The sequence below is a fragment of the Pan troglodytes genome, chromosome 5 (assembly GCF_028858775.2).
Source record: "Pan troglodytes isolate AG18354 chromosome 5, NHGRI_mPanTro3-v2.0_pri, whole genome shotgun sequence".
Taxonomy (NCBI): domain Eukaryota; kingdom Metazoa; phylum Chordata; class Mammalia; order Primates; family Hominidae; genus Pan; species Pan troglodytes.
Genome location: NC_072403.2, coordinates 8,179,808 through 8,192,147, shown reverse-complemented (window position 1 = coordinate 8,192,147; position 12,340 = coordinate 8,179,808). Strand labels below are relative to the sequence as shown.

Here is a 12,340-nt window from a genome sequence, read left to right as displayed (position 1 = left end):
CCCCACTCTAGTTTGTCCTGCAGCCTGTCATGGGAGTCTACCTGAAGCACCACACTCAGCAGACCACTCCCTGACTGGAGTTTTTTGGTTCCTCATTTCATTTCCAACTTAAAACACCTGCGTGGCTTTCAGGTTGGTTTGAATCTCTGCCCCAGTGTTTCTTTCTTCCCTCCGGCATCTGCCCTCTGCATTGTCTCCTCATTTGGTGTTGCATTGGCTTCTGTACCCCTAGCATAGTGCTGAATTCTGTAGCTACCACATAAACACTTGCAGATGGAATTTACTGCTCCTTTATGTTTTTTATTTGTATTCCAGGACAGTGACTCCCAACTTGAGTATCAAGGATCTCTGGAGCACTGTGGTGTTAATGCAAGGGGTCTGAAAATCCATACCTTATTGTATGTTTTCTTAATAATATTGGCTGAGAACTTACTGAGCTATTCACTCTGCTAAGCATTTTGTATATCCCTACCTAAGAGACAGGTATAATAATTATCCCCATTTATCCCTGGCTAAGTAAGGTTAAGTATGTTCCCTGAGGTCGTACATCTAATGAGTGTCAGAACTGAGATCTGAACCCAGATCTCAGCAGTTGCTGTAAGTCATTTTGTTATACAGACTGTGGTAAGCCTTATGAGACAGAGAGAAATAAATAGTCTTACTCTAAGAAGAGATTTCAGATTCAAATGCCACTGCTCTGGCACTTGGGGCTATCATGGCATTTGTGCCAAGATGAGCTCTTAAATGGGTTATCCCAAATTCCCGCTTGAGAATAGTGCGGACAGCCAGGGTGTCCTGTCTGCTGTGTATCTCTAGTACGTATTGTCAGGCTTCTTATTCTAGCCTTACCCTCCCATCGGTTCTTGACACACTCCTTTTCCAAAGTGGGAATCTTATTAAATAGGCTTTAAAGAAGCTCAGGCTCTGGCTTTGCATTGCTGTCTCCAGGCCCTCTGCCAGCCACTCTTAAAAGCTCACCCCCATTGGCTAATGATGCTGTTCTTTACTGCACTCTTGGAGATGTTCTTGCTGTTTTTTTGAATACTGTTGCCTTGTACCTCTGTGGAGTAATTATTTGTGGCTGAATGGCCTCACAATTCTCATTCCTTTTAACGTGAGTCTCAGTGTTCTCAGCCTAATCCTGATAAATGCAGCCATTCCAGGAACTTCCTCTGTATTTACATGTATGCAGTCCCTGTTGATTGTATAAGTAATTTACATATCTTTCGTCTTGAGATTATGAACTGCTTTAAGATAGAAATCTCATTTTCAGCCTGTTACCTCCCACATGCCTTCATCTAGTGGGGTTTCAAAACTGTTGACTTACTTTTTCCATTAGCAGAACACATCTTCACTGCATGTCTGCAGTGTCCAAGGCTTGTTTTGATGCTGCTGCAGATATAAAGATATGAAAGTTGTCTTCATCTGTTTGTGTTGCTATAAAGGAATACCTGAGGCTGGGTAATTTATAAAGAAAAGAGGTTTATTTGGCTCATGGTTCTGAAGGCTGTACAAGAAGCATGGCACCAGCATCTGCTTCTGCTGAAAACTTTAGGCTTCCACTCATGGAGCTGGTGTATGCAGAGATTACATGGTGAGAGAGGAAGCAAGAGGTGGGGTGGGGTGTGGGGTGCCAGGCTCTTTTTAACAACCGGCTCTAGCGGGAGCTAATAGAGTGGGGAGTCACTCATTACTGTGAGGATGGCACCAAGCCTTCATGAAGGATCTGCTTCCATGACCAAAACACCTCCTATTAGTTCCCACCTCCAACATTGGGGATTAAATTTCAGTGTGAGATTTGGAGGGTCAAACATCCAAACCATGGCATTCCATCCCTGACCCCCCAGATCTCATCCTTCTCACATGCAAAATACAATCATCTTTCTCATGCGAAATACAATTCCAATAGTCCCTAAAATTCTTAACTTGTTCCAGCACCAACTTAAAGGTTCAAAGTCTGAGACTCAAAGCAAGTTCCTTCTAGCTATGAGCCTGTAAAACCAAAAACGAATTATTTTTTTCCAAGAGACAATGGTTGTACAGTCATTGGGTAGACATTCTGTGACTGCAGCAGCCAGGATGTCAGAGCAGCGTGTAGGACATTCCAGGACTCTTTGAGGTGTTCCAGGCCAGCTGTGCCCCGGGCCTGTCTCCCCAAACCATGCTGTCCTCCCAGGTCTGTGGGCCTCTGATGGGAGAGACAGCCTCAAAGATGTCTGAGATGCCTTCAGGGTCTTTTCCCATTGTTCTGACTATTAGCACCTGGCTCCCTTTTATCCATGCCAACCTCTTTAGCAAGTGATTGCTCCCCAGCACCATTGGCTTTCTTTACTGAAAAACGCTGTTTTCTTTCACTATCACATGACCAGGTTGTAGATTTGAAAAATTTTTCTGATCTGTTTCCCTTTTCTCTACCAATTCTACAAGTAATGCACTTTGAACAGCAAATGCAACAGACTGAATTACCATCTTCCTTATGACATTGATAGTCTAGTGGTATGATGATGGTGATAGTTATAATTATGGTAGATTAAAATAATTAACAAGTACTGAGCATTTAGTTTGTGCCAGGTACTGTTCAAAGTGCATTACATTTTGTTCAAAGTATATTTGTTGAAGTAACAGAGAGCTTCTATGAGGTGGTTTTCTTTTTCTTTTTTTTTTTTTATTTATTTTGAGACAGTCTTATTCTGTTGTCCAGGCTGGAGTGCAGTGGCGCGACCTTGGTTTACTGCAACCTCTGCCTTCCAGGTTCAAATGATTCTTGTGCCTTAGCCGCCTCAGTAGCTGGGATTACAGGTGTTTGAATTACTGCTTAGCTCTTTCTGAACTGCACTGGCTTTGGGTAAGTCACTTATCTTTTCTGCCGGGTTGGAAGAATAATTCTTATCAAATAGGAAATAAGTCTGCACATAGTAGTGGCCTTTGCCTTATTACTGGAATGGACCTTCCCTCCACAGTGTTAACAGAATAATAAAAGATTTCTTGACTTTTAGGAAAGGAAGTTGAATGTGGGAGGTATTACTATTTAGCCTTGCTTTGCATGGGGAATCTATTATTTAGAAGCAGAAAGTTCTGTAGTATTTGGAATCAGCCACAAGGCTGTAAAGTGCTGGGAGGCCAACAGATTTAATCTCCAGTGAGTCTTTCAAGACTGTGCAAAGCAGATCTGGGAGCTGGTCTTATCTTCTCATATAAGAGGATTGTAGGCAGTGACTTCCATTCTAAATCTTCCTTGCTGGGATTTGCAGTCCTGGGATAAAAGGTTTGGCATTATTGGGCTGGGCGTGGTGGCTCACACCTGTGGTCCCAGCACTTTGGGAGGCTGAGGCGGGCCTCCCAAATCTCCGGATCACGAGGTCAGGAGATCAATACCATCCTGGCTAACATAGTGAAACCCTGTCTCTACTAAAAATACAAAAAAATTAGCTGGGCATGGGGGCGGGTGCCTGTAGTCCCAGCTGCTTGGGAGGCTGAGGCAGGAGAATGGGGTGAACCCAGGAGGCAGAGCTTGCAGTGAGCCGAGATCGTGCCATTGCACTTCAGTCTGGGTGACAGAGCAAGACTCCATTTCAAAAAAAGAAAAAAAGGTCTGGCATTATTGGAAGTGAGAGAGATGTCTTGAGTACTGTCCTGCTTAATCAAAGACTGTTACATGTGATTAATTGAAAGAGGTCTGGACTGGGAATCAGAGGTTGGGTTTTGATACCAATTAATTGTATAGCCTTACATTTTTTGAGTGTTTTTCTTAACTTGTCAAGTGAAAGGGTTACCTGGTTATTCTTAGGGATCTAAGGGCTGCTCCTAGTCTACAGTAGTGTGATGTTTGGATTACATGCTGACTTATGATTATGTGTACAATAGAGAAATTATACAATTATCTTTATATTTAAGCAGTGCAGTAATTTCAGTTTTAGACATAAAGCCAATTGGATTTTCTTTTTTTTTTGAGACAGATCTTACTCTGTTGCCTAGGCTGGAGTGCAGTGGTGGTATGGTCTCACTCACTGCAACCTCCGTGTCCTGGGTTCAAGTGATTCTTGTGCCTCAGCCTCCTGAGTAGCTCGGATTACAGGCGTGCGCTACCACGCCCAACTAATTTTTGTATTTTTAGTAGAGTTGGGGTTTTGCCATGTTGGCCAGGCTGGTCTTGAACTCTTGGCCTCAAGTCATCCGCCCACCTTGGCCTCCCAAAGTGCTGGGATTATAGGTGTGAGCCACCGTGCCCGGCCAGGATAGTTTTTTTTTAAATGAAACCAATGAACTATTAATTTTACTGAATTTGAAATTAAGTTTGTAAACTAAGAAGAAATTCATATGAGTTGTATATTGTCAGAATTTGTAAGAATAGAGTGAAAACTTGGAGCTGTCCATCTTTGTAGGACATATCAAATGAATGAAGTGACTTTTTGGTGAGGAACAATTTTTTTTTAACTGGTACATAATAATTGTACATATTTATGGGGTATGTGTGATATTTTGGTACATGTATGTAAAGTTCAAATCAGGGAAATTAGGATAGAGGAAGGAGTTTTAAATTCTTGGGTTTTTCTTGGGTAGAAAAATGGAGTTAATTATGCCCACATCACAAATTGATGTGTGGATTACAAATGATGATTATATTATAATAAGGCCTATCACTGTTCCTGGCATGTATTGTTTATGAAGTGATAGTTCTTATTTATTATGTATAAGTTCTCACAGTGGGAAGGAATGAGAGAAGGATGGAGAAGTGCTTGGGAATGCAGTTAGGGGTATGTAGGATGAATGAGAATAGTAAAAGTATGAGGATAATGAGATCAAGGATGCAAACGCATTTTGGTGACAGGTTGGATGGTAACAGTATGGCCAGAAATGCAACCACTGGGAAGGAAAATCAGTTTTCTGGGGGAAGACAGTGAATTATTTTGTTCCTCTGGAGTTTGAAGTGCAGTGGTGCAATCATAGCTCACTGCAGCTTTGAACTCCTGGGCTCAGGTGATCCTCCTGCTTCAGCCTCCCTGGTAGCTGCCACGAAGCCTGACTGATTTTTACTTTTTTTTTTTTTTTTTTTTTGTAGAGACAGGATCTCACCAGCTGACCAGGCTAGTCTTGAACTCCTGGCCTCAAGCAATCCTCTGGTCTTGGCCTCCCAAGTGCTGATAATACAGGTGTGAGCCACTGCACCTGGCCTCTTTGTCTTAAAAATGACTTAAAAGTGCTCAGAGGTGGCTGCTGTAGAGTGGGCAAGTCCTAAAGGTGGCCATGCTGCTGTGCTGTACCTTTAGCCAGTCTTCTTCCCTGTCTCCCAGAACTTTCTGTAGCTCTTACTTAGAAGGCATGAAAACTAACACTTTCCCTTTCGTTTCATGATTGATGTTAACCAGGCTATTCTTAGTATATTTCAGTTTTCTCCTTTCTTTCTCCTTTATTTATTTGTTGATTATTTGCATTTCCTAATGTTAAAGATACTTCCAGGCGGGGCGAGGTGGCTCATGCCTGTAATCCCAACACTTTGGGAGGCCAAGGTGGGTAGATCACCTGAGGCCAGGAGTTCAAGACTACCCTGGCCAACGTGGAGAAACCCCATCTCTACTAAAAATACAAAAATTAGCCTGGCATGGTGGTGGGTGCCTGGAATCTCAAGTACTCGGGAGGCTGAGGCAGGAGAATCGCTTGAACCTGGGAGGCAGAGCTTGTAGTGAGCCGAGATCATACCACTGTACTCCAGCCTGGGTGACAGAGCGAGACTTTGTCTCAAAAAAAAAAAAAAAGGTACTTCCAGTTTACAATTTCTCATGCTTTTCTTCCTTTCTTGAGGAATTTTGGGAATCCCACACTTCCAGAAGTAAGGTGCTCAGTTGCATTAACCATTCCTGTATAAGCTTAATACATAGGAAATGAGTGAGTAAAACATGTCTGAAAGGTAATCCTATAGGATAGAAAGCTGATTATCAGTAATGTTCTTGGCAGTGGGGCACCAATGTGCCAAACCTAGTCTTTGGCAAGCTAGTAAGCAATTTTCCTGCCAAAATCTTGTGACTTACCATAAGTAGTAACCCAATTGTTTATATAAATTTACTCATTGAAATGACTCAGCTTTCCAGGATATTATTTTGGCATTTACTTATGTAGAATTGAGTTACATAGACTTGAGGTTAGATGATTTTATATGCAGTGACGTTCTTGGCTGAAGGGTATTTACTTCATTTGTTTCAGACTGTTCATACTGTGCCTTTTAAACAATTTACCACATGTGATTCTAGGGGAATCCTTTCTCAGATCTTCATACTAAGTTTTTTTAAACTTAAGAGTGAAAAAATAAAGGTATTTACTAGGGATTTATAGAAAGTATTTCTTTATACCGACTAATTACACTTGGGAAAATGAACAACCAAAGCTTGGTTGTATTATATATATATTATGCTTGAGCATTGGGTTTGATTGTAATGTGAAATGAATTGCTTGATCATGTTTAACAAGAATATGTTCCTTAATGCTGAGTGAAAAAGCCTCTAATTGGCACTTTTAGAAATATTTTAAAATCAAAACATGATTTTTCTATGTTTCTTAGAATGGTACTGTATTTCTATCACTTTTCACAAAAGTTAGATTTTTAGTATTGCTTTATTCGAACTATATTTTTACATCGGTTCTTTAAAAATGATGAATTGGAATTTTGCAAGCATATGCAGACACTAGTAGTATTTTTTGGTGATCAATATTGATAAACGTATTTATTGTAGTTTACAGTGGAATCCTTCAAAATGGAAGCTTTGTTGCAAGAGACCTGCAGGACAAAATGCAAGTGTGGCATATATGCTTGTTGGAGTAAACCCAGTCAAGGAGAAAGACAGCAGAAACCCTGTTTGTCAAGAATTGTGGGAGGCCTGAGATTTTGCCTTACTTGCAGGCTAACAAGTTAGCTTCTTAAAATTCCACGGATGATGGCAGAAGACACAGCACTCCTGGGTCAGCAGGCAGTATGAACTTCATGTTTGTGACAGCTCTGTTTGTATAGTATTTTCTTGCCCCTCAAAGACCATGTGGGCAACACGGTGGCTGGGTGGGTCTAGGTGGATGTTGCCCATGCAGTGGGTATGCACCACAGTTGAGAAAATCTGAGATTGGGAAACCCCAATTTTTTATAAGGGAACTAATAATCCTGCCCAGCCTTTGCTTTGAGGGAGACATTATTTTTATTATTCTGCATAGCAAACAAATCTTCCATCTGCTCCAGAGAGAAACACTATTGCTATCTTAAAATGCTATCTACAGATGTCCTGTACGGGAAAGATAGTAGCCAATAAAAGCTGTCAGTGCAATCTGCTCATAAGACATGCGGAAACTGGAGAGACCCATAGAGAACTGGCTCCCAACACCATTTGTTTGCCTTGTTCCTGAAACTTACCAGATTGGCAACACAGACCAGTTTTCCTCTTTTTTTTTTCTTATTTTTTTTATTTTTTTTTATTTTCCAGACAGGGTCTTGCTCAGGCTGGAGTGCAGCGGTGCAAACACAGATCACTGGAGCCTCAACCTCCTGGGCTCAAGCGATCCTTTGGCCTCAGCCTCCCGAGAAGCTGGGATCACAGATGTGCACCACTATGCCTGGCTAATTTTTGTATTTTTTTTTTGTTAAGATGGGGTCTTGCCGTGCTGCTCAGGCTGGTTTCAAACTCCTTGGCTCAAGCATTTCTACCATCTCAACCTCTCCAAGTGCTGGTATTGCAGGTGTCAGCCACTGTGCCTGGCCCCAGTTTTCCTCTTATGTCTCCATGCAGACTATGGGGAGCTCCAGCTTTGCATTTGTTTTCTTTTTGCTTGAAGAACAAAATGATAAGACCTGGATTTGGGTGCTTAGTATGGAATGAATTAGGCATTGTCCCTGGGGGAGGCATTTTATATTTCCCTGTATGTATAGGCATGGGAAGTATAGTAGGTTTGATTTTGTTGGAATGTTTAGTAAGTTTAATCTGATAGATTAGTCTCAGTTGGCCTGAAGAAGTCTAGCTCAGAAGGACATTTTTCCAGCCCTGAAGAAGAATATGCCTGCTTCCCCATCACCCCTAAGGGGATGATTCTAACTCTGTTGGCTGTGGTACCTTTGTGTACACATATCATCACTTGTTTTTTTTTTTTTTTTTTTGAGATGGAGTTTTGCTCTTGTTGCCCAGGCTGGAGTGCAATGGCATAATCTTGGTTCACAGCAACCTCCACCTCCCAGGTTCAAGTGATTCTCCTGCCTCAGCCTCCAGAGTACCTGGGATTACAGGCATGTGCCACCACGCCTGGCTAATTTTGTATTTTTAGTAGAGATGGGGTTTCTCCATGTTGGTCAGGCTGGTCTCGAACTCCAGACCTCAGGTGATCCGCCCACCTTGGCCTCCCAGAGTGCTGGGATTACAGGTCCTCACTTGTTTTTAATTTACTCACTGAGTGACCGTAAACTTCTTGCATTAATTTCAATGCTTTCTCTTTTTTTGCTTTAAAATTGTACCTGATGTAAACTCTCATACCTTCATTTAGAGATTACTCCTATCATTTTTGAGAATGTTTCTCTAGTGTCTACCATATGCTAATAGGGCCTGCCCTCAAGGTCAGAAAATTTATGTCTTTTCAAATCTTGTAAGTTTGCTAGGATTTTTTATTTTTTATTTTTTTTGATACGGAGTTTCGCTCTTGTTGCCCAGGCTGGAGTGCAGTGATGCGATTTTGGCTCACTGCAACCTCCGCCTCCCGGGTTCAAGTGATTCTCCTGCTTCAGGCTCCTGAGTAGCTGGGATTACAGGCACCCGCTACCATGCCCAGCTAATTTTTTGTATTTTTAGTAGAGATGGGGTTTCACCATGTTGACCAGGCTGGTCTTGAACTCCCGGCCTCAGGTGATCTGCCTGCCTCGGCCTCCCAGTAGGATCTTGTTTTGATTTTCATGAATTTTGATGTTATCATTGAAATATCTAGAAATCTGCGTATTTTATTTAAGAGAGTCTGCTTTTTGTACACAAGGAATGCTTGTTCTTGCTGAAGCCTCATGTACGATGGATAGGAAGGAATAAGAAAGCTGTTTGAGAAGAGAATAAAAGGACTTAGCTACTGATTGGATTGTTGGATTGGGAAAGTCAGGAGAAGTAAGGGTTTTTGTTTTGTTTGTTGTCTTTATTTTTATGGTTGATACCAATGACATTCAGTTTGTGTAAATCCATGAGGACAAGATTGTATTTTACTGCTGTATCCCTAGCGCAGTGTCTGAAATATGGTGGGCTCTCAATAGATATTTATTGAATGACATCTGGAGTTCATACCGCCTCAGAAATCCTGGAGGAAATACACTGCATATAAGGAATGGGAATGTAGATGTGCAGTGTATCATACTTTAGAGCAGAATCGACAAACTGTGTCCCCTGGACCAAGTCCAGCTGCCTCCTGTTTTTGTTTTTGTTTTTGTTTTTCGAGATGGAGTCTCCCTCTGTTGTCCAGGCTGGAGTGCAGTGGCGCGATCTCTGCCCACTGCAACTTCGGCGCCCCCCACCGGGATCAAGAGAGTCTCATCCCTCAGCCTCCTGAGTAGCTGGGACTACAGGTGCCTGCCACCATGCCTGGCTAATTTTTGTATTTTTAGTAGAATTGGGGTTTCTCCATGTTGGCCAGGCTGGTCTACAACTCCTGACCTCAAGTGATCTGCCCACCTCAGCCTCTCAAAGTGCTGGGATTACAGGTGTGAGCCACCACGGCCAGCCCTGTTTTTGTAAATAAAGGTTTGTTAGAGCATAGAACACCTGTTTACTTATTGTTTCTGGCTGCTTCCACATAGAGTTAAATAGCTGCAACAGAGACCGTGTGGCTTTGAAAGCCTGAAATGTTTACTATCTGGCTCTTCACTGAAAAAGTTTTCTAAGGTTTGCTGTAGAGCTCTCTTCCTTAGGGTGGATAGTGGAATTGCTACTGATCATAGATGATATCTCCAAATGAGAGAATGTGGAGACAGAAGGATGAGAGTGAGGAGGAGGAAAATGTTTGCATTTCAGGCTTGGAAGAGAAGGAAGCTAGGGAGGAGGGGAGAGGAGAGAGAACAAAATTACTGAGTAATATCATGGAATCTGAGGGAGGCCAGAGATGTTTTTGTTGTTTTGGTGGTAACATGTAACATACAATTTATCATTACTGACATTTAGTACATTTACGAGGTTGTGCCATCTTTACCACTCTAGTTCCAGAACACTTTTTGATCACTCCGGAAGGAGAGCCCATACCCATTCATCAGTCACTCCCCATCCCCTCCTTTCCCAGCCCCTGGCAGCACAAATTTACATTCTGTCTTGTATGTTTTTCCCTTTGCCTTAGATCTGGGAAAGGTTTTTTTTCGTCATGGTGGGGAAATGGGCTTCTGTGCAGTCAGGGGAGAAGCCGATGGAGGAAAGGAGTAGTGTGGTTATGGAAGAGGCTGAAGGGGAGAAGGTCGCGGGCATCTGGAGGCCTGAGATGGGCATGAGCATCCAGTCCTGCACCAGCGCTGGTGCTGCAGTGGTGCCGTCTCTGTCACTGCAGTGCTGTTCTCTGAGAGCTGTTCCGCAGCGTGATTTTGGGTGCTGTTCCTCATTATGAAGCCTCTCAGTCATCTTCTTCAGTCTGCACTGTAGCTTTCATAGATTTCTGATTCAATTAGCTGCAGATTGGTTTTTGTGGCTTCCTACCTGAACGACGGTAGAAAATGATGATATATATGATGGTGGACGGTAAGATGACAAACCAGTTTTGAAGTCCTCTAAGAAACATGAAAGTGGATGTGAGTGGTAGATCACACCAGTGAGGTTGTGATTTTGATTAGAGTGGTGTGAGTAAATTTCATGGGCCATAAGTGCTGACAAACAAAGATTGTTATGGTTTGATGTTTCAAAAGTGGCATCAGGAATTGAGGATAAAGTGTTTGTTGTACCCCCTTTTGGGGTCTAGGAGAATGAATGAGTAAAAATCCTGAATGTCAGTAGCTCATGGAGTGTTAGATTTTACATAGACTGGTAAAAACCTGAGATTGATATATGGTGGCTAGGTTATTTTGAAAGTAAGAATCTTAGGAGTAACAAATTGCTGTCTGCTATCACAGTATTTAAAAAAAAAACCCGTTTTACAAACCAAAATGTAAGAAGAACATGCTCCCAGAATAAAGAACACTCACCAAATTATATACTTTTGACTATGTGAACTACTTTTTCTCATTTCCATTTTTTTCATTTTGCTAAAGAACGGGTTAAAAATGTGTCATGGATTGGCATTAGTCCATACAGTACATTTGGGAACCACCTATTGAATACTATTAAAAAAATTTCATTTGTCCAATTTCATATGTTCAGATTCTGAAATGAAAAACAATTTCATTTATCTGATTTCATTTGCTCAGAACCGAAATATGAACTTCTTGGGGATAGGGATCATGTCTTAAACCTGTGGTGACCATTTTTTTTCTTGACTCCAAGGTAGGACACACGTTATCTCATATGTAAATGATCTAGAGTGGAACTGAATGTTGGAAACCAGGGCTGTCTGGAAGAATTTGGAGTTACTATACTTTATAATACTTCATTCTTCCAGGTACCCATTTGATATTGAGCACCATAAAAGGTGCTTGGTAAGCATTCGTTTGTTGGTTGTTTCAGATTTCATTTTAACCACTTCCTTTGGCATGCTGAGCAAATTCCTTAGGCTTTTTTTTGGAGACAAGGTCTGGCTCTATTGCCCAGGCTGAAAAGCAGTGGAGCCATCTCAGCTCACTGCAACCTCCACCTCCTGGGCTCAAGCCATCCTCCCACCTCAGCCCCCTGAGTACCTGCGACTTTGGGTGGGTTCTACCATATCTGGCTACTTTTTGTATTTTTCTTTTTGTAGAGATGGGGTTTTGCCATGTTGCCCAATCTGATCTCAAACTTGTGAGCTCAAGCCATCCGCCCACCTCAGGCCTCCTAAACTGCTGGGATAACAGGTGTGAGCCACTGTTCCTGGCCCTTGGGCACTTTTCATACCTCACAAAGAATATACTAGCAGAACTTAGGAGTCAAGATACCCAGGGAATCCTTACAGCTCTGTTTCCGTAGCTCTCCCTAGTCTCTGAGTGTGCTTGGAAGGAATATTCAAATCATCATTGTGTTGTTTCAGGTTTAACTTGGGAACTTGAAACTGAAATCAAGTTTTGGGGAGCTTCTGGGTGGTGACAGATCTTGTTGTTTTGACCAGGCACTCTTTCTTGTCCCCCTGTCCTTATAATGTTGACTTAGGCATCCTGCTAGCTTTGTGAGTTGGTCAACCGTGGGTATTAGGGGAAGGAACGGGCTGGGGTGGGAGGGGGGAAGAGAATACTAAATGCATT

The 12,340-nt window shown here is 42.1% G+C and overlaps 1 protein-coding gene across 5 annotated transcripts in view; it reads left to right on the top strand.

The window, feature by feature from the left end:
* Window positions 1–12,340, top strand: part of GMDS (GDP-mannose 4,6-dehydratase) — a 679,307-nt gene that overhangs the window by 2,437 nt on the left and 664,530 nt on the right. The gene's annotated exons all lie outside the window — the stretch shown is intronic.